Source organism: Camelus bactrianus, chromosome 28, assembly GCF_048773025.1.
Source record: "Camelus bactrianus isolate YW-2024 breed Bactrian camel chromosome 28, ASM4877302v1, whole genome shotgun sequence".
Lineage (NCBI taxonomy): Eukaryota > Metazoa > Chordata > Mammalia > Artiodactyla > Camelidae > Camelus > Camelus bactrianus.
The window spans coordinates 10,379,006-10,405,754 of NC_133566.1; the positions used below are offsets into that span (position 1 = coordinate 10,379,006).

Below are 26,749 nucleotides of genomic sequence, written 5' to 3' on the forward strand. Positions count from 1 at the left end.
CTTTGAAGAGCCACCTATTTCAATAAGCGGTTTGTATCTATTCATTCCGATGACCACAGGCTTTTATTTGAAGTGACACTAGGGTCATCAAATAATGAGTGATGTGGAGAGACTGCTGTGGCGACATAAAAAAAGAATAAATATCAAAATCCTGTTTCTTTTTTTCTAGATAATTATTTAATAAAAATTACCTTCACACTCAAAAAAAAAAAACCCACTCTTGTTATAAGTATTAAATGAACTAATATTTATAAAGGGCCTAGAACATAGCCTTTAAAATATGTCTTAATATGTCAGTAATATCAATATATTATTACTGCCATCCAGTGCAGAAGTGGTAGGGCCACCTCTAGATGGCCTTTCATCTGCTCATGTCTTCCCTCCCTTATTCAGAGTTGAGGAGGGAAAGCCTCTACATAAACTGTGAAGTGCAGATGCCCTGTGACTATTGTGAGCTTGGGAGGTGACTGTAAACTGGGTTTCGTCTGTATTGCCGACAGCGTGGTTGGGGTGCAGGAAACTCAGGCAGCTTCACTAAGGTGACAGGGTCAGGGGACATCCCAGACTCCCCAGGCTTCAGTCCTGTCCTTTTGACATTAGTTGGTGGACCAGAAGGGAGAGTTCAGGAGAGGGGATTTCTCTCACAACCAGACTTGTTTTCACCTGGCTCAGTCCTGCAGGTGTGCTTGTGACCCCTGACCCCTCCTGAGGCCTGGCTTCCCCAGGGAGCTGGGGCATTCGGAAGGCGTGGTCTGGATGCTCCTGCGGGCGCAAATCACATTTCAGTGTCTTCTCCTCTCCCTCTGATGCTGGAACGGTATCTTTTCTTCTATAGGATGCTAAAAAAGATCTTTTTCTCTCCATCTGAAAACACAGAAGGAACACGTGTGTGTTCACTCCACAGGCCCAGGATTCTGGTCCCTCCCTACAAGCATCCAAAATTCTGAGGCGGGTTCTTCCCAATAATGGTCGTCTCCCTACTAACATTTCTATAGACTAAATGACAATTTTTAAAAATGGGTTGCCTAGGGAAAAAAAAATGTTTCTTCCTCATCTTAGCATTGTTTAATGGGCTCCAAATAAGTGAGCATCCACAATTCATGTTTGCAGTGACCACAGACAAATTTGTTTCACAGATTAAGTGTGAGGAAGAAATCTATAAGCGATTTTCCTCCCTGAAACACTAATTTCACTTACAGAATGGCACTCTCAGGCAAATCAGGACCTGCAGACCCTATGCTTTGAGAAAACAGTCATATATACATGTACATAAAACTGCCAGCTTCAGTTTCCCTGTCTGTAATCTGTGGGTTTATGGTGAGAGTTGAATGGCAGAATAATAGGAGAGAAGTGTTTTCTGTGAACAGTAGTTAACAAATACCCCAGATTCAGCAATGGTATAGCTAGAAAATCTTCACTTTTCACTTCCCACTCAAACCCAGATGCTTCTCAGCTAGGAGGCTCACGGAGCTTCCTGACATGACTGCTCACCAAACACAAGCTCCCCCAAAACAGAAGGCATATTCCCTATGAACACAGCCCATTATCAGCCGGCAGTGGGTGAGAAAGGACAGGGGTGGACCCTGAGTTTAAAAACAGAAAAGGAAATGCAGGTTATTAAGAGTGCACGGATAACACCAAGCAGGTTTCTGGTGCTTAGGAATAAGTTGTTCTGCTTTTTGGTTTTGTTTAAGGAAAGGAATATTCAAGTGCCAGAGAGCCCTGGAATTTCTCACAGATCTGTAGACTAATAAAAAAAAAAAAAGTTAAATAATCTGCTCCTATTTGGGGTGCCTCCAAGCAATAAAAGTAAAAGATGTCAGAGTATTTTCTTTGCCGTACACTATTTTGACAGACACAATCACCAGTCGACAGCTGGATGTATGTCAGCTAACTTTCTGATTTCTTCAGGAAGCAATAGATTAAGTCAATTTAGCCCCACTTCACTGAGTACCCCAACCATAAATAGTAAGCTCCATCTACTTAAAATTTTACAACAAGGATTTGCATATTTACCTTCAGGTGGTAATCTACAAGCATGAAGTTAATTGGTATTTGGCCACTCTTATTTAATGTCTCATTAAAAATTCCTTAAGCTACTCAAGACAGCAACTTCTGCAGCATTTAAATGCATAGACACTACAAGAAGAATGTATGAATTACTTTTCTATCTCATGGTCAAAGTGTTTTCATAATGGCTACTATTGTTTATTAATTATTACAGCTCATTATGTATCGTATTCCAGGCATGAGGGAGACATTTCAGCACTTGATCTTTACCCTCTTAGGACTAACATTGAAGGTAGGACCTCTTACCTGCGTTACACAGAAGGGAAAACCAAGGCCCTCAGAGGATGAGACCTGCCCCGGAGCCCTCAGGGGACAGGGGTGGATTTTTCTGCATTACTCCCACCCCCACTGGCCCCAGGACTCTGACACTGACACTTTTCCTTTGTAGCCCTATTGTACGTATTTCACATTTATGAAACACTCTTGTTTTCTTTCAGTCCATGCAACACATTTTTCCTCCATGCAGTTCCTCCAAATTCCAGGTGTCGGAAGCCATCACCGTAATCGGGGAAATGCTGAGTAAGCGCTTTCGGCCTGCACTTTTTGAGTACAGTGCATTTTGCCCAGAAGGTTTTAGTGGAACTCCTGTGATGGCTTCAATTTCTGCAAGCTTCTTGAGGGTAGGAAAGAGATTCTGCTCACCTTCCCAAGTCTATCGCCCCTCCAAGAGTCCCCAGCACATAGCAGGCACTTAATAAACACTGAATGAACTGGATGTGTAGTTAATTGTTTTTTTCCCAAAATCCTCAATTAGGACAATGAACGTACATACACATTTTCAAATAATGTATTTAGTGAAGGATTTGTGTCTCCCGCCGGGACTTGGGATGGAGGGGTAGGGGTAACTCGTCCCTCTGAGATGGACACTACCTGGTAGCATCATTCAACTGAACCTTGCTCGGCCTGGGGGCTCGCCTACCCACCCTGGAACCGCGCTCTGGGTCCGCAAGAGGACCCCGGGGAGGGAGCGGCCCACGGCCTCCCGCGCGCAAGCGGGGACTGCGTTGAAGTTCAAAGGCACATGTTAACCAGCAAACAAAGGGCGGCGTGGTCTCGGTCCCGGGACCAGCTGCGGCCGCCTTGGAAGGGCAAGAGGGTCGCGGCGACAAATGGGCATTCCGCACACAAGCAGACGGACACCCGATCTGGTTCTCGGAGCGCCAGGCCAGCAGCCCCAGGGCCGCCGTCCCGAGAACTTTGCCGGCCCTCGCGGGGCCTGGCGCCGGCGGTGGGGAGGGCCGGGCAGATGGATCTCTAGGGGACTCCCAGCGGCAGGTGGCCCGCTCCCGGCCCAGCCCCGACCCCGGGCGTCTCGAAGAAGCTCCCGGGAGCGAGGGCCAGGCGGCGGCGCGGAACCCGGCGGAGCAGGCGGAACAAAGGGAGCCGCGGGCCGGGAGGATGCTACGCTCCCCTGCGCCCCACCCGGCCCGCTCTCGGGCGCTGCCTCGCGCGCAGGTAGCCCGGCCTTCGGCGCCGCGGGAGGGTGTGTTGGAGCCGGGAACACAAAGACTCACTTCCGCGGGGCCAGGCGCCCCGACCCCCTCCCCGCCACTCACTGCCCGTCCTCATTCCTGCACCCCGGCCGCCGGCGGGCCCCGAGTGCCGAGCGGTGCCGGGTGGAGCCTGTGCAGGTGACCCCCGGAGGATCGGGGCTGGCTGGAGGCGGCGGCCGGGGACAGGCGTGCCTTTCCGGGCTGCCGCGCCGCCGCGCCTCCCAAGTCTGCAATCACTCTCTGCCAGAAGCAGGGCTGGGCGCGCAGCCGGGGAGCGCCCCGCCGTGCACCCCCTGCGCCGCCGCGGCCAGGCAGCGGGGCCGGGGCGCGGGGAGCGGACTGGGAACTTCTCGGGGCCGGCGCCCGGCCGCTAGGTGAGAGGGGCCGGGAGGGGGAGGCCGCAGGCGGCCGCGGAGGGGCCGGGGCGGACGCAGGGGCGCGCGGGCTCGGGGCGGGGCGCGGCGCAGCGCAGGCTCGGCGCGAGGGCCGGGAGCCGCCGCCGCGCCGCCGGGAACAATGAGGCGCGCGGCGCGGGCTGAGCGCAGCCTCGCGCCGGCCCGGAGGCCGAGCCCCGCGCGCCTGCCGCTGCTGCCCTGCGCCGAGCGCTCTGGCCCGGACGCGACCCCGCCGGCCGCCCGGGACGCGAGCGCGGGTCGCCGGGGCTGGGAGGTGGAGCCGGGCGGTCGCCGCGGGAGCCTCTGAGCCGCGCGCGCGTCGGGCGCCCGGGCCCCGGGTCTCCGCTCCAGTCGGGGCGAGTGTGGGAGCGCGTGGCGCGCGCCCGAGCGGCTGCCGGAGGCGAAGATGTGACACGCTCGTCTCCGACGCGAGTGCCGCCGGGTCGGGCCCTGGGAGGCGCGTCGTCCAGAGAAGGTGGGCGACCTAAGGCGCGGGGTCGGGCGGGGCGGAGGCGGCCGCCGCGGGGTCTCCGCGGCCCTGGCCCCGCTCAGCGCCGAGTTAGACTCGGCGTCCTGGCGCCAGACCTGCTTGGGGGACGTTAAGGGTGGTTTTCGGGAGAGAAGCAGGAAATTCTTCCAGAGGTGAGCCCACCGGAGGGCTGGCGCTTTGGGGACGCGCGGACACGGCTGTGCCCAGGTGGCTTGTATTTTGGCTCTGGAAGGGAATCGAGGTTTTTAATCGTCTTTCTCCACTCCACCCCCATGCAAAACTGCACTTCTTAAAGCTTCAAGTGCGTTCCATTGATTTCCAGTGTTCTGTGGCTGGAACGATTAGGGGCAGGAAGGATCTTTAGAATCCTGAATACCCGGTGTTAATTCTTGCGCACTTGGGTCAGGAAAACTCCTGCTTTGGGGTGGTTTACTTTCCACCGTGTGCACAGAGGCTTTTGGATGCATCTTGGGGGTACGGAATGTAACATCCCTCTCTTGTTCGGATTTTGCAAGGCTGGGGGACGGCGTGGAGTTAAACTCAGGGCTGGAAGCGAGTGACGCTTTGCAGAGCGATCCGAATAGCTGTTTGGAGAAGCCGTGCTTTCCAGGAATTTAAATGAGACTTTTTGTGATCGCCTTCCAGGTCTCTCCTCCTGGTACCATCTTTGTTTTGTCAGGCTGAACTTTGAGAGCTCTTTTATAATCTGAGAAGCACTTGAGAAAAGAAATGCCTGGCTAGATTGTTTGGTGAACGTATTTTTAGTGGTCATGGTAAAAATTTGAGGAGAGGTAAACCGTATTTGGTCGAAAGCTTTGCTTTCTGTGCGGTTCTAACGTGAAGGGGCCGGCGGGTCCTCCACGCGGCTAGCTGTCTGCTGGTGAGGACATTACTGGCGGACTCAGGACGCGTTTTAAGTACTTTCTGCACTTTTTAAAAGTCTCAGGCCAGTTAGTTGATATTTACATTTTTGGAAATTTGGGTCAACATACTTTGCCACATTGAAATAAAATTTGTGGCTAATAAGGAATTTCCAACATTGAAGAGCTGTATGTCATCCTGTTGTTGCAAACTTGGAGTTAATATGGCTCTTAAGAGGAAAAAATGATGCATGATCTTGAACTTACTTCTACCCACTCTCTTTAACCCATTATTTTTCTGAAACTGGCAACCAAAATTTACAACACTGGACGGCTTGCGTTTTCCACTAATGCATCAGGAAAACTGTTGACAGTAGGAGATGGATATTGTGATCAGAATAGGAGCGGCTTAAAACAGGGGGTGAATCGCCTTGGATTTCACAGCTAGGTTAAAAAAAGTCACTCAAACATGCTGGAATTCCTGATCCAATTTTTGTTGTGAGTGAGGTAAACTGTAGCGTTTCACCTTTTTGTTTGGTGCAGTTGAAGCTGCTGGAGCTTTGAGCTAAATCTCTGTCAAGGCTGTGGTGTGAGCCTCACTTTTAGTGGGGTTCTGAGCCCCACCACTTGGGAGGGGGAGATGGTTGGGGAGGGCATTCAGCGTGGAGACCAGCAGAGGTGAGTGTATTCTGTGCTGCACGCGATCCGGGAAGCAAAGATGAAGAAATGAGAGCATTTAGCCTGGAGGGTTCAAGGCTGAGATGATTTAATATTTGAAAATATGTGAACGGTTTTATTATGCAGAGAAAGGCAATCAACTGTGCTCAGTCTCTGATGAGGATAATTAACAGGGAATGGGTTTACTCATGGGCTGAAGACTTAAGCTGGGTCCAGGGATATGTTAAATAGTGAAGTCGTTGCTGCGACATTCCTGTACATGTTTGTATCTGCAGCTCTTTTTCTGAGACTCTCCTCTTTCCGAGATGATTTAAGTATGAGTCTCTGATCTGTTGCTTATACTGAAATTTTATACTCTAGCTCTAGAATTTATCCAAGTATTTCTCAAGTGCTCCCATTTTCCCTATAATGACAAACTCATTTCTAGGCTTCTGTACCTACCACTTAGGTAAACAAATGGTGGTTCCTTTCCAGAAACTTGGGGATCTTTGCCCTTTGAGAAACTTTTAATTTTCAGATTTGGTGTCTTATTCTTGATTTTTTTTTTTTTTTGAATAAAAACATCTTAGGCATTGGTAATTGGGGCAGTTTTTTTTTCTTTAATATTCACCTTTCTTTAAGTAGACAGTGTTTTTACCCCTCCTGGATCCTCTCTTACATAATCTTAAATTTTAATTTTTAAATTAAGTGAAGTACTTTATTCGACTTGCTTAAATGTCTTAGCAAAAGATAGTGCCTTCAAGGTAGAGATATGTTAAATTTTGAGATTTTAAGCACTGAAAGCTTCTTCATAAAAAAGAACTATGGTATGAAATTCACGACTGATGGTAAGAGAAATAAGTACATGGATTTCGATGTTAACTGGGGGATCTGGACCAGGAAGGTAGTATTCACCCAGCAGTTTTCAGTGTTCTTAGCAGGTTGGTGCCAAGGCCAAGCCCTGCGTGTCCTACAGAAGATGACCAGCTACTGTTAGGGTATCAATGTTGGACTTTTCCAGTCAATGCATCTGCCATTTTTTCTGAAAGCCTTCCTTCCTACTTTTGAGAGATGTGTTTGTAAACATTATTAAATACACAGGGTATAGGCAGAAACAAGGATTTATTAAGCTCCTTACCAAATCCCATCCTGATCTGAAATTCCAAGCCCCTCCTCCAGAACTGATGGAGAACAGCTGCACTTCAGAACACCTGGAACCCGCCTGGCCTGTGGGTGGTGTGGCGGCCACAGGGTGAAGGGTGTGGGGTGTGGCCGGAGCGGTCCTGAGCTGGTGGTTTGGGCCAACACTTGCATCCGTCCTTGACCTGCCGCTTGGTACAGCTGGGTCCCAGCAGTGGTCTGGCTACTAAGACAGTCTTGGCTTGTCCACAGGCAGGTTCCGGGCTGTCTTGTCCCTCTTGCTTTGGGGGAGGAACTGCTCTGTGGATGGAGATGACGTCAGAGCAATGCTGCCCACCGCCAGGAAGTTCTGTCTGCACAGAGCTGTCCATGCCCCTCCTGGTTTCTGCTGCCCCCTGTCGTCCTCTCTAGGAAAGAACCTCCAGTTCCAGGCCGACATGGTTTCTAAAACTTGTGAGGGCTGTGGTTGCAGTTTTGCACTGGACTTTTTCAGAGAGCCCAGTGGCAGGGAGAGCTCTTGGCTGGCGGCCCCGACCCGAGTCCTAGGGCTGCCACCCCTGCAGTGACCAGTTTCCAGGGCTGTCAAATGAAGACGCAGGTTAAATCCTCTCCAAGGTGTCTTCTGATGCTGGCATTCCTCGGAACTAATCACCGTGTATTCTGGGATCCCGCGCAGCTGATTCCCCTGCTCTGAAGAGAATGAACCTTTAGTTCACATGGTGGACACATCCCTTCAAACACTGCGTAGCCTGGGGAGAGCAGAGATTCAAAGGATGATGATAGCTACTGCTTCGACGTTCACTAGCATCCCGCCCTGCTGCTCGGTCTGCACAGGGTGTGGAGGGGCACCCTGGCCGCAGCTGGGATGTATTATCATCACCCCCGTTTTCCAGGTGAGGATACTGAGCCCAGAAAGAGGACGTGTCTGCCTCAAAAGTCGCTTAGCAAGGACGTGGCAGAGCTGGGATTGGAGGCTGGGTTTGTGTGAGATGAGGTCCCGCTCCCCAGGGGAAGGGGAGGACTCCTCTCCTTGTTGTGAGACCAGAGGAGGACTGGCTGTAAGCATCCACGTCTCCAACCACAGCTGGGCTTGCTGGCTCAGGAGGGCTGTGCCAGGATGAAAGCAGATGGCGGGGACCCCACGCCTTCACCAGAACTCAGAGGGAGAAGGAGAACTGAGCTGACACTTAACAGTGGCCCCTGCCATTTGGAATATTCAAGTGGATGATGTTAGAATGAAATTCAGGCTCACAGGTTGTCACAGAAGTGAAATTTCCAAGGAAAAATTTAAGCTAAGATTCGAGAACATTACCTCCATGCTTTGAGTTACGGGGTTGGTGAAGAGAGCAAAGCTTAGAAAGTGGTCTCTTGGGACATTTAGAAATATATTGGAAAATACACTGTAAAGAAAACTCCTGCGATGCCTTGATTATAAGCCTCTGTTTTCAGAAGTTTATAATTCACACATTAAGTGTTACTCTGGGCTGCTTCTAAGGTTTGAGCCTGAGAGGAAGATGCTTTATTAAATTTAGAACAATTGGTTTTCCATGTTCAAATTATTTTTCAAATAAAGGTCCTTGCATGTGGGTAATTGTTGTGGTTTCTAAAATGACTTAGCTTTAAATTAAATTAGGGAAAGGGTAAATCCCTTAGATAATCCAATAGCGCTCATTATTCAGAAATAAATGTGAATAGTCGCTTCCTCGAAAGCATAGTGATATAAATGTATATAAGTTTATGATGTGTTAAAAACCTGTATTTGTACCTCTGGCTACAAATGGGTCGAAAAAAGTACAATTAATACAGGATTTGCCTTCCAAATGATACAGTTCATCTAATGACAATGTGAAACTCTAAGTACATGATTAAATGAATGAATTTGTTTTTACTGTTAGAAGAGGGAGCTTACCATGTAAATTACATTGTACAACTGAGAAAACTGTCACCTGAGAAATACCAATACAAAAAAAGGCGGGGGGGGGGACTATCTTTTGGTGCACCTTAAAACCACTCCCTGTCGAACCACAAGGCATACATGGTTTGATGAGCGTGCTTTGCAGGGTATGTATTTCCCATAAGCCCACATACTCTTCTCTCGAGTGAAAAATTCAAGTTCTGTACGTGGGGAGAGGCAGACAGAACAGGACTTTATCAGGACGGTCATGTGTGCGTGTGTTGGCTTTATACTGCTCTGTTACACTTTCACTGGGTGAAAGGAGGGTTGTGGTGACGGTTAGGTATTTAAGCGTTGCCCGTGTTTCCTCTGTGTACCTGCCAAGGACATTTTTATGGAGATAAAGTCAGGTGCCTTGGAACATTCCTTCACCTGTGAAATTTCACGATGAAGCCCCTTCCCTTGGTGCCCGCGGGTTGTAGGTGGACAGGAAGCAGCAGCCACTGTCATGAGTCCCCCTGCCCGTGTCAGTGGAATGGGGGACGGGTGGGAAGGTTCACCTCAAGACCCTCGGTGCCCCAAGCGACTGTTGAACCCAGGTGCTGCGGTCACAGTGACACCCTCGAACACAGCAGGTCCAGGGCTTGTCTTTCTTTTTTCAACTTTCTTTTTTTAATTCACAAAACTGTCTTTACTCTCACAGGATATTATTCTTTTCAGCTCCATGTATGCTCACGTATCAGATTTTGTCAACCTCAGGTGCAAAAGATAGAGGAGGAACTAAGCCCCCAGCCACCCCCTGGGATCCTGGAAGGATACGGGGAAGCAAGCTTAGTGATCCCCCTTGCATACCGGCCTGGAGGAGACACCCCCATTTCGTGCACGAGTCACACCTCTTTCCTCGCTGGTCCTCAGAGCGGCAGTGGGATTTGGGAGAAGAGGTAAATAAAGACATGACATCCTCACCTCCTGCCCCCTTCCCTAGCTTCCCTTGCTTTTTCCCTCCCGAGAGTTCAGAACTCTTTCGTTCTTCACTCCTGGGCTTCCTGCGTCCATCTGTATTGTAGGAAGAAAGCGTGTGTCATTTCTCCAATGGTCAGTTTTACTCCTGTTTCTCCAGTTACATCTCTAACCAGAGGATTGCCACAGAGAAAAGTTATTTATTAAACCCTTTGTCAAGGCCAGCTGTGCACGCACAGATCATAAGTATAAAGTTTGATGAGTTTCATAAACCGAATACACCTGTGTAGCCAGCTAGATCAAGGAGCATGTGTTACCGGCATCTCAGAAGCCGCCTCGTTCCCCCTCCCAAGGAGGTCACCACCGTCCTGATTTCTAACAGTATTGATTATCTGTATGTTACCCGCTTGCATTCAAGTTTGAACAGGGTAGCCTTTAACAATTCAGTATGTTTCTAGAGTTAAGGCAGAGAGGTAGCCGGGAATGAAATGGTGGTGGTGCTGTTAAGGCAGGAAGTCAGACATCTGAGAGTCCAGCTGCACAGAGAGTCCCTTGCTGTGTGACGTGCATTCGGCTGCTGGTAACGTCCGAGCTTGGACTGGCCATTTGCTGGGTGCTAGAGATCTTCCTTTCCATTCGTCTCAACCACAAGGTCGAATGTAAATTTTAAAATGTACTAAAAGCTGGTGAGTGCGTTACGCTCAAATCTTGAAGACATATTTTACCACATTTCAATTTATTAAAATGAAAGTGAATATATAACATTTATATGGAAAAAACACGAAGTTTTCTTTATTAACTGAATTTTATTTCATTTAGCAACTTGTAGCCTTTTAATTGTGAATTTGGACACTTTAATTTTGCAAGTAGACACAGACGGATTGTCCTATGAAATGCTTTGCACAATGCCATTAGACTCACTTAGGAGACATTTTTAAGGAACCAGCTTACAGAAAATTTCAGCAGGCCATGGAAGATTAAAGTCATATAAATTATGCAAAGTTTTTGCCTTCACAGAGATCCTACATTGCCATTTGGAAATAATAAAGAAAAATATGAAAACTAAAGAAATCTGAAACCTCAGTCCAATATACCAGTGGCCTGGGCTGTGCTTGGGGCGCCCTGACGAACTTCGAGGGAGGTTTTCACTCCATGGAAAACTAAAGTTCAAAAGGCTATAAAGACAAGGTAGAATGGCATCGTAAAATCTGTAGAAAGGAAGGGAATAAGAAACTGAGATACGACTTTTCAAGTAAAAAGCATACCAGGCAGATTGCACAATAAAGATATGATGTACTCAGATTATACTGTATAAATTCGGGGTTTTCCTCAAGCGGAGGAGGTGGGGTTCAACACAGGGCCGGATGCCGGTGGAGCCAGGTGGGCGGGCAGCCTGGACTTGGCTTCTGTCCCACGAAGAGGGAGCTGCCTCTCCCCGCCTCCCTCCTCCGGGCGCCCTGGGGCGGGTGCAGCGAAACTGGCTTCAAATACGCGGCTGTGCTTCGCGTTCCCGCCCAGAGTCTCTCCCCTGAGGGAGACGGTGACACAGTTTCCGGAGGACAGTGTGTCTGCGGCTCCAGCTCCTGGACTTCGTCATATTCCTTGCAGAGGAGTGGGGGCGCGCCCGCCCGGGCCGTAGCTGGAGGCACATTTCCGTCGGGAGATGGTTCCACGGGTGCCTCCACCCGCTCCGGCGCACCTCGTGCACGCCGGCCGGTGTCCAGAATGCGGAGGGTCATCTTGCCAAACCCGAGGCTTGGTCATGTGACCTTGCCCTCTCCTTGGGGACACGGTCTGGGATGCTTAGAACATCATGGGCTTCTGGACTGGCCCCCTGCTTGTGGTCTCCACTCGCCCGCCTCCGTCACGCACACGCACGCGCGCACGCTCGCACACACATGCATATAAACATACACCTGCACACATGCACGGTGGATGGTCCCGTCTGCTGCTGCACTGACTCCTCCCTGTGTTACAGTGACTGTTTACTCCGCTCTCACCCCTGCTGAACTGCAAGGTCCTTGCAGGCAGCCCTGCAGGCAGTGTCCCAGCTGCTAAACACACCCCCCAGGACTGATCTCGGATGCTCAACCCACGTGGAGTGAGTGGAGCTAAAATACTGCTTGACTGAAAGGACTACCATCTGCTCCCTGAACATGATTTCTGAAAACAGAGGGGAAAGGGTGGGATCTTTTGCCTTTTTTCCCAGTTGAATCCGGTGTATATATGTCGCCCGGATCTGTGAACAGGATGTTCCAAGGATGAGGGACCATAGGTCAGGTGGACCAGTCTGTACAAACCTTCTCTCTAGGGCTGCAGGTCATCACTTTGGAGAAACACATTTCCTTGCAATGTTAGGAAGTCAAAGTTAAAACATTCAACCTTTTCATTTTTACACTTCTTTGACTCTCGCAGAGAAAACCTGAAATTCACCTTTCTTTTCATCATCTTGACAAACGATGTTTCTTTCTTTAAGGAAGCATCAGAAGTGAGGGACACATGCCGTTGGTCAGACGTTAGTAAATAATTTGAGCAGGATCTGCCCAAGGAGAGTTTATAAAGGCACTCTGTCTCGGAGTCGTCAGTGTATGAGCGCATTAGAGCAACTTACATTCTCAGCACCTGGGGTGATGATTAAGGCTGCTCCCCAGGGAAGGGGCTCAGCAGGGTCTGTGACGGGGCTGCATCTTCTGCCTGCCCACAAATCATTTGGGAACAGCTATTAAAATTAGGAAAAGGTACCTCTAGACCAGGGAAGGTATAAAAAATCAGCTGTCTGCAAAGAATTGTAAATGCAATGCCTTGACCCTAAGTTCAGTCCAACCACATGCAGGTCAGGAAGTTAACACACACCTTTACTTGGAAGCCAGGGAATGGCACTAACACACCTGGCCATATGTGTCTGATGTGGCCATGACCTTGTTCTGCCAACGATCCTGGCAGGAGACAGCTACCTGGGCTGAGGGTGCCTTCTCTGCACAGAGGGTCAGCATGCATTTGAGGTCATTAGAGTTTATGTGGAACTTCATGTATTTTCAAAGCATCTTCCCGACTCACACCCTCCGTGCACTAAGGACAGTGCATTTCTCTCTCTAAAGGTCTAGGTAGCGTCTGGGGCATGCCTGGGTGAGTCAGTTAATTAAAGGGACTCTCCCTTACTCTGAACCCATACTAGAATTAAAGTTAAAAAGGCTGCTCATGGTTTGAACTTAGGAACTTCAAGTAATTCTCAGTGGTAAATAGAACATTACAGGAATTTAATCAAAGCACATGGAGTTAAAACACACACACACACACACACACACACACACACACACAGGGCATTTAAATAAAGTGTTTCCTTGCTCCATTTCCGTATGCTTCGGATATAAGGGACCATTTGCAAATAAAGAGAGAGGAACCTTAGTGTGGACTTCCTTTCAACCATGGAAATAATTTTAAATTACTTTCATCATCTAGTTAAGTGGATTTTAATGTCTGCATGTGTGCTGGCTGTTAGCGGTCCTGCTGCAGACTGTGGTACCCAGGCAGTTCCGTCCAGTGACCCCACCACCCCCCGGGGGTCTGGCACCAACTCAGGTCTGTCCCAGAGTCACACATCCGGCAAAGGAGGCTCTTGGTAGGAAAGCTCCGTCTACTGTTAGAGGTCTGGGCTGCGTCCCAAAGCGTGCGATCTTGCTGTCATTTAAAGTAATACATTAAAATTTGAAAATCTGTGCAAATTATTTCATTTTTCTTAAGGACCTTAGCTCTCTGTGTACCCTCAAGCAAGCCCTTTTAATTTTCCTTGTGAGTCATGCTGTGCCGGCTTAATAAGGTTTGCATCACCGGTTGGTTTCTCTGCACTTTTTAATTATGTTGTTGTGCTGGACGAGATTTTGGATAACTGGGCATGGTGAGAAAATTTGTTACTGTGTTCTGGAATTCCGGTGCCAGCCAGGAAGGCCTGACCCTCTGATACCAACCCGGCTTATGCACAGTCTTCTGGGAACTCAGAATCGATGGATATTGAAACTGGATTCCAGTTCATCCCAAGCTTTTGGGTGAGGGGGTGACCTTGGCCTTGGCCTTCGTACTGGCTGATGTTTTTGCTTGTTGACTGGTTTGGTTTTCTTTTTCCAGCTGCTTCAGGCTCCTTGAGAAAGTTTACTCTCTGGCAGGGAGCCTCAACCTAAACATGATTTTGTGGCTTTCTAGAAACTGGTGATGAATAATTTGGATGTAATCATTCAGAGGAATAATTCCGTCCTGCCTTCCCTTGGTTTAGGCTTCATGAACGTCTTGAGTGAGTGGGAGTTTCAGCCTCTGTGGCCCCCTCTTAGTGGGCTGCCATGAAGCATCAGCATGCTCACCAAAACAATCATGTCTTTTCTTTTTTTTTTGAAAGAAGGGCCCTCCTTGTCCTGGGAAGGGAGGAGGTGCATCCTGCAGGACCGTATGCACCTCGACTTCAGCTCTCTGCCAAGGGAGAGGTGGGGAGATCTCACTGGGGGGCGATGGGCTGAGTGCAGGCCCCGCCCCCCAGGTGACCACCCATGCAGGTGGCTCTCCCTGCCCCCTGCCACTGGCCATGTTGCAGGTGGGCCTCCTGGCAGTCACCCCAGGCACGGGGGCCACCCCAGGCAGAGCTGAATGTGGCTCAACCCAGAGGTGGCCCGACAATAGCGACACCAACAGGGATCTGTCTCCCAGGCTCAGGGGCCGGGTGCCCCCTGGGCTGCGCCCTCTGTTCAGCCCTGCTTCGTGCAGGGAAGGGGTGGAGTGCAGGCATGCAGGGAGGGGTCCCCTTGGAGCTCGGGGTACCTCAGCTTCCACCTGGACCCCTGCACTGCTGAGTGCGAGGCCTCCGCTATCAGTGATGTTGATGAGAAGGTCTTAGAAGCAGTCAGATCCTTTCCTCCCTCCCCCGGGTTCTCGCGTGTTCTGGAAGGGTCTGACTGACAGCTCTGAAGCCCCACTCTGCTGGGAAGGGGAGACCGCGGGAGGGGTTCTGCTCTGTGTAAACACCAGCTTCTCTCTCCCTGACCTAGAAAACAGGTGGAGGGGTCACTCTGGCCCCCATCCCAGCAGCCTTCCTGCGACAGGAATGGGTTATCAAGGAGTCCAAGGGTTTGGGGGCTTCTGGAGGGAAAGACGAAAAGATGAGACGAAATGTGTTTTCTGTTTGCCGACGGAAATTAACAGTGGCCCTCGCCTGCTAGTTCCCAGAACATCTTGAGTGGAGGGGGAAGCTCTGTGCCCAGCAGCCGCCGGAGACACAGCACGCCCTGCCCTGGCTTCCTGGCCGCCCCTGCCAGACCCTGACCAAGATCCAGACCCTATCCGGACCCAGACCCAGATCCGGACCCGGACCCAGACCCAGATCTGGACCCAGATCGAGAATCCCAGGGAGTCTGTCAGGGGTCCCTCCCCAGGACTGCCTCCGTTCTGCTCACACCTTGGGACTTATGTATCTGGCTGCCTGCCACCCCTAAATCCTCTCCAGCACCCACCCCCACCGAAGATTCTTCTATATGGGAATTTATCTAATTTATCTCGGTGTCGCCGGGGGCTCGAAAATTCCTCCCTAGATATTTGCTGAATAAAGGACACGTCTTTCATGGCAGACACGGGCAGCCGGGCCCTGGAGCCCCTCCCAGGACTTTTTACCTCGCTGCTAAGGGATGGCTGAACGAACTGGATTGCGCCCCCTCAAGGGATCAGCACTTGACGGGGTTCTTTATTGCACTCACTCCCCAGTTCATGCTGTAATTAACGTTCGTGGGAACACGTACATTCTGAGGTTAGAAGTTTCCTTCTTGAGAAGAGAAACAAGTTGGCTTCTTGTAGTTGTCTCTGAAGCCCCCAGACTCTACACTGACGGTGGGTGGATGACGTTTTTTTCGTCCTGGGCTCTGTCTGTCTTTCCTCAGCCTCCGTCCCCAGTGCTCTCTGGTCAGTCAGGTCAGCGCATCCACGTGGACGGCAAACCCCGCTGGGGGACTCCAGGTCACCTGTCTTTGCTGTGGGACTTGGACACAAGATACTTAGTTTATTACGGCAGGTTCTAAAAATTTATGACCTGTGAAAAGTTTATTTGCAGTCTGCAACTGAGGTCAGAATTGGACATTTAATCTGTAACCCATGTGGCACTGCACTGCACAGTATGTGGGAGCTCTTTATAAACCGTAGAGGGTGGAGGGCCACCCGCAAGGGACAACAGACTGAGTCTCAGATTCCAGGGACTCCAATATTGGGGGCATTTGGGGGTGTCATTCTTTTTAATTTTCTTCTTTCTTTTCTACTTTTTTCTTAAGACTCTTAGAGCAGCTTAAGGTTCTCAGCAGAGTTGAGCAGAATGTACAAAGATTTCCCACGTACCCCCTGCCCCCCATGCACAGCCTCCCCCCGAAGTGGTGGTACATTGGTTGCAACTGATAAACCTGCACTGACACATCGTGATCTCTCAAAGCCCACGGTTGACATTCGGGTTCTCTCGTGGGCTCGTACATCCTGTGAGTTTGGACAGACGTATAATGACATGTATCCATCATGTGTCATCAGCATCGCATGCAGTAGTTTCAGTAAAAACCCTCCGTGCTCTGGCCCTTCACCCCCCACCCCCAGCCACCTGCTCCTGCAGCCACTGACCTCTTACTGTCTCCATCGGTCCCCATTTTCCAGAATGTGCTAGAGCTGGAATCCTGGGCTGGTGAATCTCCTCAGTCCGGCTTCTGTCACTTAGTCACATGCATTTATGTTTCCTCCACGTCTTTTCATTGCTTGATAGTTTGTTTCTTTTTAGCTCTGAATAATATTCCATCGTCTCGTTGTTACCGCAGCTTACTTATCCATGCACCTACTGAAGGCTGTCTTGTTTGCTTCCAAGTTTGGGCAGTTCTGAATAAAGCTGCCAAATCTGCCAAAAACATCCATGTGCGGGTTTTTGTATGGACGTAAGTTTTCAACTCCTTCGGGTAAACACTGAGGAGCGTGGTTGCTGGGTCTTACGTAAGCATCTGTTTAGTTTTGAAGGAAGTCCCCACGCCATCTTCCAAAGGGGCCGCACCGTTCTGCCTTCCCACCAGCAGCGACGGGAGTTCCCGTTGCTCCACATCCTCGCCGGCACTTGGTGATGTCAGTGTTCCGGGTTTTGGCCCTTCTAGTCGGTGTGCGGTGGTGTCTCCTGTTGTTTCACTTTGCGCCTCCCTGATGACTGTGATGTGGAGGATCTCTTCGTGTGCGCGTCTGCCAGCTGTGTGTCTGTTAAGGTCTTTGGCCCATTTTTTTAATCAGGTTGCTTATTTTCTCACTGTTGAACTTTAAGACGTCTTCATACGGCTTCAAGAACAGGCCTTGATCGGCTGTGTCTTTGACAAACAGGTTCTCCCCGTCTGTGACTTGCTTTCTCGTCCTCTTGACATTGCTTTCACAGAGCAGGGGGTTTTGACTTTAATGAAGTCCAGAGCATATCAGTGAGTCCTTTCATGACGGTACCTCGGGGGTTATATCTAAAATGTCACCATCACACCCAAGGTCATCCAGGTTCTCTCCCGTCTTATCTCCTAGGAGTCTTCCCGTGCTGTGTTTTACATTTTTGCCTGTGATTTCTTCTACTTTTTGTTATAACAAAGCAGGAAAAAGTTAACTGGATTCTGGGCTTCGGTGTCCTCCTCTGTGAAACATGATCTGGGTCTTTTTTGACCAACGGTGGTTTTCCATGTCAATCAGCACGTCTGCTCTGGGCCCCAGGGTGGGATCTGTTTTGATCAGAACACAGTCTCGGGACAGTGGTCGAGGGGAACTGGCTGCCAGACTGGCAAATGCTTTTTGGCCCTCGTTTACGCAGCCCTCCTGAAGACTCGGGTTTGTTTTTGTCTTGCTGTTGCATTACCGTCTTCCATAACACCTCGTCCTGGGATGTAACTTACGAATGATCGAACTCACAGCCTGCTGGGTGGTTGGGGGTCTTTGGGACTCAGAGGCCATGCGTGCAGTGGAGATTCCTGGCATTGAGGCCCCTCATCATCTGGTTGTGTTTAGTAAGATTCTTAGAAATGTCTTGGCCGCCCGTTTCTCTGAAAGTGTCCACTTCGCTGACTCTCCATCGGGTCACAGATGTATGTTCCTGGGTCAGAGTGGCTACTCGCTCAGTGAATGGAGAAAATACAGCTCAAACGATTCAGTGAGAATGAGGAAAAAAAGGAGAAAGAAAAGTCAAAGAGAATAAACACGTAACAGTCAGATGTGCAGATGGCTAATGGTGGAATAATGACAAAAATTTTCCGGAACAGTCTGAACCCTGTTGCTCTTCCCGGGAGGCTGGAGAAGACGGTGCAAGAGTGAAGGAGACGTGACATCAGCCTGGGCTCACGTGCTGACTCCGCCGCCTTGAGCCCTGTGACAGCTGGTCCGGCCAAGGGGCCCCAGGGGAAATCAGACGGCGTGATGGGGCCCTCGGTCTATTGTGTTTCTTAGAACACTGGCCTCTTTCTGCCTTTGAAGCTGGCTTTGGTTCTGACAGGAAGTGTGGCCTCTGGGGCTGTGGGGCCCCCCGTCCTTACAGAGGAACCCAGCTCACCGCGTGCTCACTGCAGTCCTGCCGACCTGCACGCACGGTGGGCTCGCTGGGATCCGTGCGCGGGACGCCCCGGCGGCTGCAGGAGGGCGGGAGGCCGGGACTGCCGGGCACGCGTGGTCCGCACATGTTGTGCGGGTCTGTTCTGCTGGAGCAGCTGTTCCGTGGTCCTGCTCCCCGTCGGACCTCACTCAGAAAACCCAAACTCAGAGACACGACTATTAAGAATGTCAGGACGGTGAGCGGAGTGCATGGAACCAAGCACGGCCATTTGACTGTGCCCATGAGGCCGGCCCTCGTGATGGCCGCTGGGTTCTTTTTTTTCTTTCTTTTTAGAGATCATTTTAATTGACTTTTTTTAATCAAAATTTTGTGGGGGCGTAATTAGGTTAATTTATTTTTGTTGGAGGGACTGGGGATTGAACCAGGACCTTGTGCATGCTGAGCACGTGCTCTATCTCTGAGCCATGCCCACCCCTTAACTGACTTTTATTATTGCAGCCTGGGATATTTTCAAAAGATTATCATTTACTCTGTACAACTGTACGTAACTGATATTTTACCTTATTGTAGAACTGGACCACAAATTTATACTAAAAGGGGAAGGGCAACCAAGTAAGAAGTGGTTTTTTTAGCACATAATACGGAGTGGATCCACAGGAGCCCCGCGTGCCCACCTTGCGCCTGACATCCTGAGAGGGTCGGACCCTACTCTAGGGTGTACTCTTTCCCCTTGAATTCAGAGTAGTCCCTCCACACTGCTCGGAAATGAAATCCAGATACAGATTTTCATCAAGCTCATCTGACATTGTGAATAAATTGTAGGCTGATGAATTCAGGGTTTCTGTGATAAAGATCAAAAACATTTCCCTTGCTCAAAAAGCCGTCTGGGCGCGTGTATTTGTGCTGGAGTTAATGCCGTGTTGAGTAAATGTAAGAGCTGCTGCAGACGTTTGCAGAGCAAAGGAAAAACGCCTTTATTTACCTCTTGCTGAGAGCAGTAATGAAAAGAGCAAATGCGTTCAGGAGTGAGAGGCAACAAAGATTGGAGCTGTTGTGGGTTTTTTTTCTTTTTTTCCCCTTTTTTTATTGGAGTATGGTTGATTTATAACGTGATATAAATTTCTGGTGAACAGCAGTGATTCAGATATACATATACATACATAGATTCCTTTTCATGTTTTTCATTACAGGCTACTACAAGCCACTGAATATAGTTCCCTGTGCTGTACAGTGGGACCTTGTTTATCTGTCCTGTCCAGACTAGGTCGTATCTGAAGATTGGAGCATCTTTATTACTCTGGGCCAGTGGTGTTGACATCTTGTTTATGCCACATATACTAATATCGTATGCCGCTAATAGTTTTATGTCCAAGTGCTTCTTACGAGAGATGTTTGATGAGTGAATAAATGATGGAGCAGTGATTTTTTTTTCTGCTCCAGAACATTCATGTACTCAGTGTGGAAATTAGAACAGACACCCTCATTGTAACATTGTTTATGTATTTACATAAGAGTGAGAAAGAACAACTGAACATCAGTTCCACTCAATAATGGGATATTCTTGCCTGACACAGGTACCATGAGGGCGACATTAGCAGTTATTCTCACTACATTCTAGAATTATGAAGGATAAGACTGTGTTATATTGTCCTCTTTACCCCTGCCATATAGCACAGTGCCTGGACGTATAATAAATGCTTGTACCATGTGTGTGAGCGTGTGTGTGTGTGTGTGTGTGTGTGTGTGTGTGTGTGTGTGTGTGTGAATTCCCGTGGGATGTGGGGGCAGCTCATATGCCACGACTTATTTACAAATTGGAAGAAGGAGCTTCTGCAGGACAGAGAGGAATGGCAGCAGCAGGAGGGGGGCTGGGATGGGCCAGGGTGGGGAGATACCCAGATCACCTGTTTAGTGTAGATACCGAACCAGGATTCAGACGATGCAGGGAGTCTCCTCGGAGGCGCACAGCTTCAGACAGCATCCTTCATCTCCCGTGATGCACTGCTTTCCTCTCGTCCTGGTCGGCTTCTCCGTTCAGATTCTGGTGACTTGGTCACGGCCGTGGTCTTGCCCGTCTAGTCCACCTTGAGTTTCGGCCTGTGACCTTTCAGGAGCTGGGCGGGTCTGGTGCCTCCCTAGAGTTATAACTGTCAGCGCCCTGTCCCGCTGAAGCCCTGCACAACTTCTGTGCAGTCAGCCCAGGCTGGTGGCTGTGGATGTATTACCACTGTCACTTTTCTCTCGTCCTCCTTGACAAAAGGAACTTCCAGAAGCCATACTTGTAAGTTCCCCCGTCTCAGTTGTACATGACTCAGTTTTAGTCAAAACTATCTATGAGGGAAGGTTTTTACTGAGCTCTGACGGGGAGGCTGAAACCCACTGCATTTTATTAATGTCCTTAGATGTGATGAAGACACTAAAATGACAGTCTTTCTCACACATTCTTGTTAATATATGTCACAGAAGCCAGTGTGTCCACATCACGATGTGTGTGCAGACTAAGTGACAAGTGCTTTGGACTTTCTGGAGTGTCTGTCAGATACCCACGCACTTACCCAAACGTCACGACTCAGTGTGCAGGCTCCTCTTCTGTAGCACACCTGCCACCAAGTACCAGGTCCTCATCGTCCACTTGTTCTGGGCTAGAATCTCACTGCCTGCACATGCCCACCCCAAGGTCCCTGGTCTGAGTCATGCCCTGAAGCTTCTGTCTCAAGTCCCTCACTCCCCTCCGTCCCCACCTCCTTCCCGGAGGGGCTGAGTTCTCACCACGTGCGTGGAGGCAGGACAGGTCTCCCTCCCGGAGCTCAGGGCCCGGCCCGCGGGAGAAGACATGAATGTCTCAGGTGTGAAAGCACCAACAGTGACAGCGGGGCCCGCTGAGGGGGCAGCAGGGACCAGAGGATGCGGGGATGCCTCTGGGAGCAGAGCTGAGACCTTGGTGCACCAGGAGTCCAGGCAGGGCCTGGAGGGGGCAGTTCCAGGCAGAGGAAGGGCCACGGGGACCCAGTGTGACCAGAGCCTCAGGGACCAGGGGGCAGTGGCGGGAAGTGAAGTCAGAGAGACATGCACGGTCGGTACCTCGTGGAGGCCAGGACCGCATGTGTCTCATGGAGGAAAGAAGAAAGGAGGGTTGGGAGCAAGCAACCGGCTCCGCTGATTCTCTACCTGAAGTTCCTCTGTTCCCGGAGCATCTGCAGGAAGGAAGCAGGTGAAGGGGCCTGGGACCCAGTGGGCAGCAGACAAGGTGGTCAGTCCTGGCAGGAGGAGGCAGGAGGGAAGCAGGTGAGGGGCCTGGGACTCAGTGAGCAGCGGACGAGGTGATCAGTTCTGCAAGTCGGAATGTGTTTTCATTTGGGGCCGTCAAGGTCTGCTGGTGGTTGGGGCTGGAGTTGGTTTACATGGAAAGAAGCACCAGGAACTGCACCAAAGCCCGTGACCTGGGCGGCTGGGTGAATGCGTTTACTGGGAAAGACTCAGGGAGGAAAAGAGGGTAACCCGGGCTGTCTGGACTTGCAAAGTTGAAGCCCCTGGAGCCGTCACACAAGGATCTGCAGTTCAGGGGAGAAGCCAGGGCTGTGGAGAGGAGTGCAGGAGGACTGCAGCCCAAGACACGGCACACCCACAGCCGCACGGTCACGCAGGGTGGGTACCGTCTACAGTCCACACCCGCGGGTGCTGGAGAAACGCGGTGTTACCTGAATTCAGCCATATTCTGGGGCATCTCACTCTCCTGTTTCAGTCCCCTGTGCCCTTGTCCATCAGGTCAGACGTAGTTTTGATCTCCCTTCGGGCAAGGGAAAACGGATTCAGCCAGTCTTCCAAACGTTTGTCCTCCCTTCTCGCCCCTTGAAATACAGCTTTTGAACTTTTAAAAGTTCCTGGTTCCTCTGTGATAGGTGTCCCTGGGCGTGGGGGGCCCTCCTGTTTGTCGCTGTGAAGGGAGGGAAGCCACAGGGGGAGAAGGAATGTGGAAAACGTCAGAATGCACAATTTCCTGCAAGATTTGTGTGCTTTATGCCTGCCTTTCTCAAATCGCTTTAGGCTCGGTGGGCAGGTGGGGTATCTTTGATCTGCTCAGCATCGTGTACCTGGAATCCAGCCCATGGCAGGTGTCCAGGTATCTGTGGAATTTATGATTGAATAAAGTGAAGGAAGGTTCGTGCCCTGCTTGTACGTGCACGTGCACCTGCTGTTCACGTGGGAACGTGACTAGGCAGCGGGGACCAGGGGTGGTTGGGAATTAGCAGATATTAAACTTCAGAGATGGTTTCGTCATCTGGAAACTTTTTACTGGTTTTGAAAACTGAAAGCTGGAGAAGCAGGCTAGAGAGAAATGAAGTGAACTACGTCTGGGTGATTCTTCCGTCTGCTGGGGGCCGTGTCCTCGAGTCCCAGCCCCGAGGCTCCCGACCTCTGCGGAGGGGAGCTCTGAGCTCTGAGGATGGAGAACTTCCAGCTTTGAAGCTCAGGTGTCAGAGTTGAAAGCGCCACACTGAGAAAGGTCTTTGAAGTCTCATGTTTTATCTTAAATCTTTATCTTAAAATCTTCAGGTTGGTTTTGTATTTGACTCCATGGTACGGGTGTATATATGTGTTTTAAAGTAAAAAGTGGGAGGAGGGTGTAGCTCAGAGGTACAGCAAGTGCTTAGCGTGCATGGTACCTCCATTGAAAAAAACCTCTATAACTATATAAAAACGTTTTTAGTTAAAATTAAATTTAAATTAAATTAAATTTAAATTAATGTTTCTCCCAGCCCCAGTCTTCCATGACAGCCACCACCTGGGAGCGTGTGGCTGGCTATCCTGTCACTCCTATGGAAGGTGTGTTCTGTCGTAAGGAGTGCAGTGCTCGGTCAGAGAGCAATTGGCATTTTCTCCTAAACAGGTTTCAAAAGGTCCATCCTTAACCGCAAACCTCAGGACCCTTGCAGCCAATGAATGGCCTTTTAAAGCAAACTGCCATCTTCCTTGGCCCAGAAAACCACTCCCCCGTCTCCAGTTTTCACTGCACCTCTGCACCGGCCAAGGTGATTTTTGTGTATACCAGAATCATCTTTTCATTTACACTTATTTTATGAAAGACAAAATCGAATAATATGGCTTTGACGTAATAATTAAATTTAAATATTGACAATTCCTCCTATCATGAAAACTGAAAGAAGTCGTAGGGCGTCTAAATTTAAAATGCCCTTACAATTGCATTTTCCTTCTTGGCTATTTTCAACCAGCCTGGGAAGTAAGGAGAGAGCGTTATCGCGGTCCGCCTTTTGACCGCCTGCAATCATAGCGGGCGCTGTCCTTGCCCCAGCGCGTGCCGTCAGTGGAGAACTCATGAGGACAGGAGGCCTGCTTTCCCCAGGGAGGGGGTCTCCAGCCAGTACAGAGGCCTCCTTGTAAGAACCACCTGCCGGCCACCTACACTTTCACCACCAAACCCACGTACATTTGAGGAATCAGAGAAGAGCTTTAAATCCCAGTGGCAGGTATGAACCCTCCTCCATCGTGACTGGTAAACACGAGGGTGAAGCTAATTTCCAGCTTTAGCCGTGAGCCTTGGCACATCGCTGGTATCAAGTGTAAATATTTGAAAGTTAATTATCACAAAACAAACAGACCACTGTGTCCGGAGCAGACGGGCGCGTTTCAGGCAGCCAGAGACCCCAGCTGGCGGGCAGCTTGTGTAGCGTCTACGCAGCCAGTAACGGGCATCTGCAGCCCTTCCCGCCTCCCCCCGCCCGACGGCACCTGCCGCCTCACTGCAGAAGGTCCTGAGAACTGAAAGCTGCCGGAGTCGCTCGCCTGTCATGTCTTTGCCTTTGACACCATTGCCTGCCCGCCCTGCCACACGAGGGAAAACCCTGTGCTGCTGGATCCATCGGCCCAGAAGGGTGGTCCTCTGGCCTTAGCGAGGGGGCACCTCCTTGTCCGTGCGCCCGGCATGTGCGGGTCCCGGCACCCCAACTGGAGCTGCCTGACTCCGCCCGAACTGCCCTGTCCTTCCGTGTCCTCCTCTGCTCCTTCCTCCTGGAAGCAGCCAGGGTGACTTCAGTCCTTGTCTCTCCTTGGTGCATCCACCCATCGTGGGACAGAGAAAGCAGTCAGAATCATTTCGTCTTCCCACCTAGATAGCAAGCCCCCGGAGATGACGGGCCTTCACGCCTGGGCCTCCCTGGAAATGGCAGTGAACCGGCCTCCCGCACGGACGGGGCAGATCCCCTTGGCGGTGGGCCAGGCCACGCCCTCTCGGAGGAATGCCGGCAAGGAGCCGTGTGGCTTCTGAGCCGACCTGGGAGGCCAGCGTCTCCAGGAACATGAACAGGGATGTTAGAGAAGACGCGATGCTGGGGGCCCCGTGTCCCGTCAGGGCGGGTAGCTAGGCTGAAATCCATCGCGGTCCTTTGTGACAGAGAGAAAAGAGAAATCTCATTCAGATTTTAAACATGGTGCAACATCCCCCGCTTCGAGTTGTGGTGCAAAAGACGGGTTTGGGAACCACATACAGGAAGGGAACCACTCAGTCTTCCAGCTCCTTTATATGCTGAACGAGAATAATGATGTTTGTAGGAAGTTTGCTGTAAAGATTAAACTGAGAACAAAGAATTATAAGGAAGGTGTGGATGTGCTGCGCCTGCTATGCTATGCGGGCAGCTGGGGGAGGCGGCATCTGATGCTGGTCTGTCATCAGCTTGACTCCTGCGTTCATAACACCAACGCACCCCGACCTGACCTAACCTGACTGGGTGATGACACTGGTTACCTTTGCTGGGAGCCGCCCACCCGCGTGACTTCAGGTAGGTCTGGCTCCTCCACACTGACGCTGCTCAAGCACCCATGCTTTGAACTGGAGCGGGGGCACTCGTTTTCATAACTTACGCCTTTGCCAAGCGAGCTCCCCCGAGTGGGCCAGCCCACACAGCATCCTCCATCCCTCCATCCCGGGGCCTGGGGTTACCAGGAGACTGGCCAGAAGCTGCGGGCCATGCAGCTGAGCTTCTGGAAGATGCACTGCAGGTCTGCAGGGGCAGAGAGGAGGCAGGGAAGAGGCTGCCCTCCCACCAGGGCGCTCTGCCCTGCTCCACCCGCTAACCTTTCCCTTTCTGTGCTTCTGGGCATTAGCTTAAGAATGGGCTGGGATGGAGAGGGCATGGATCAGGGAGGGGACCCTCAGTGGCCTTGAGGATTCCTTCCATTTATAAAACATAAAACAAAGACAAGGAAAGAACCTGGGTCCTTTGTAAAAGGAGCCCCTGAGGTTGTGAAGAGGCAGGATTCCAACCGGGCTGGCACCCTCCTGGGCCGTGCAGAATGAATGTTTTCTCGGCTCTGTGACAAGAGCTAATTTTAGAAAAATGATCCTTGAAAGATGATGACTCCCGAAGGCTATGAAGATGCACGAGTGTCTCACGGCTGTTCACACGCTGCGTCTTCTTTATTATTATTTCAGTGTTAAAACAAGTACTTAGATTTTGGAACATCTAGACAACTTCTACACACAAAAAGGCACGAGGAAAGCTGGCCAGAAGGGAGTCACAGCAGACGCAGCGATCAGTGTGTGCTTAAAAATTCTCGTTCACGAACACCGCTGCTCACGCGCGCCCACCGCAGGTGTGGGAAGGGCATCTTTCCAGTGGCAGAGCCCAGAGGGACCCTCTCTTTACCTTTGGACAATGTAAGAAGGTACTGACAACCCTCTGCTGCATCGTTACGTCTGCCTGCGGTGGTCCTTACATTTTGTAATTCCACTGGGCACCTTGTCATAAACTGCCTTCTGGATAAGGCGCTTTCTTTCTGAGTGGCTTTTGAAGTAGCATGTAAGTACTCTTCCGTTCTCTTCTGAACATCCCTGCAGAAGGGGGACTCATTCCTTTGAGAATTAGTTCCTAAGACAAGGGGAACTGGAATTCCTGAGTGGGTAGAATGATCAGAATTATTTCTAGCGCGGCCAGGTGGTGATGTTGGAATCAATCGTTGTGGGAAAGAAAACAAAGCCACAGGGCACAAATGATGCTTCTAACCTTGCCAGTCCTCCCGACGACCTTGCAGGACCCAGGGGGGAAGTCCTCCTCCCAGGAGCCTGGGAGTGACAGCCTCCGTCACAGAAGCCATCCCACCGAGGCTCGCAGGAACCTGTGAGCTGGAAGCCTCTTTCCACCATCACCTGGGAACCAATGCTCTGCCCGAGGAGCCTCTGTTTCTGTCTCTCTGATGTGATCTAGGTCCCCACTAG

The 26,749-nt window shown here is 50.6% G+C and overlaps 1 protein-coding gene across 5 annotated transcripts in view; it reads left to right on the top strand.

The window, feature by feature from the left end:
* The first annotated feature begins 3,117 nt into the window (after nucleotides 1–3,117).
* Nucleotides 3,118–26,749, top strand: part of ST6GAL2 (ST6 beta-galactoside alpha-2,6-sialyltransferase 2) — a 51,837-nt gene continuing 28,205 nt past the window's right edge. For 2 of the 5 annotated variants that reach the window (XM_074354529.1, XM_074354530.1), the window contains exon 1: nucleotides 3,547–3,937. The gene's annotated coding sequence lies outside the window, so the exon portion shown is untranslated. Of the gene's footprint in view, nucleotides 3,526–3,546; nucleotides 3,938–4,168; nucleotides 4,434–26,749 lie in introns of those variants that run through there. The other 3 variants (XM_074354528.1, XM_074354526.1, XM_074354527.1) reach the window with 3 other exon arrangements.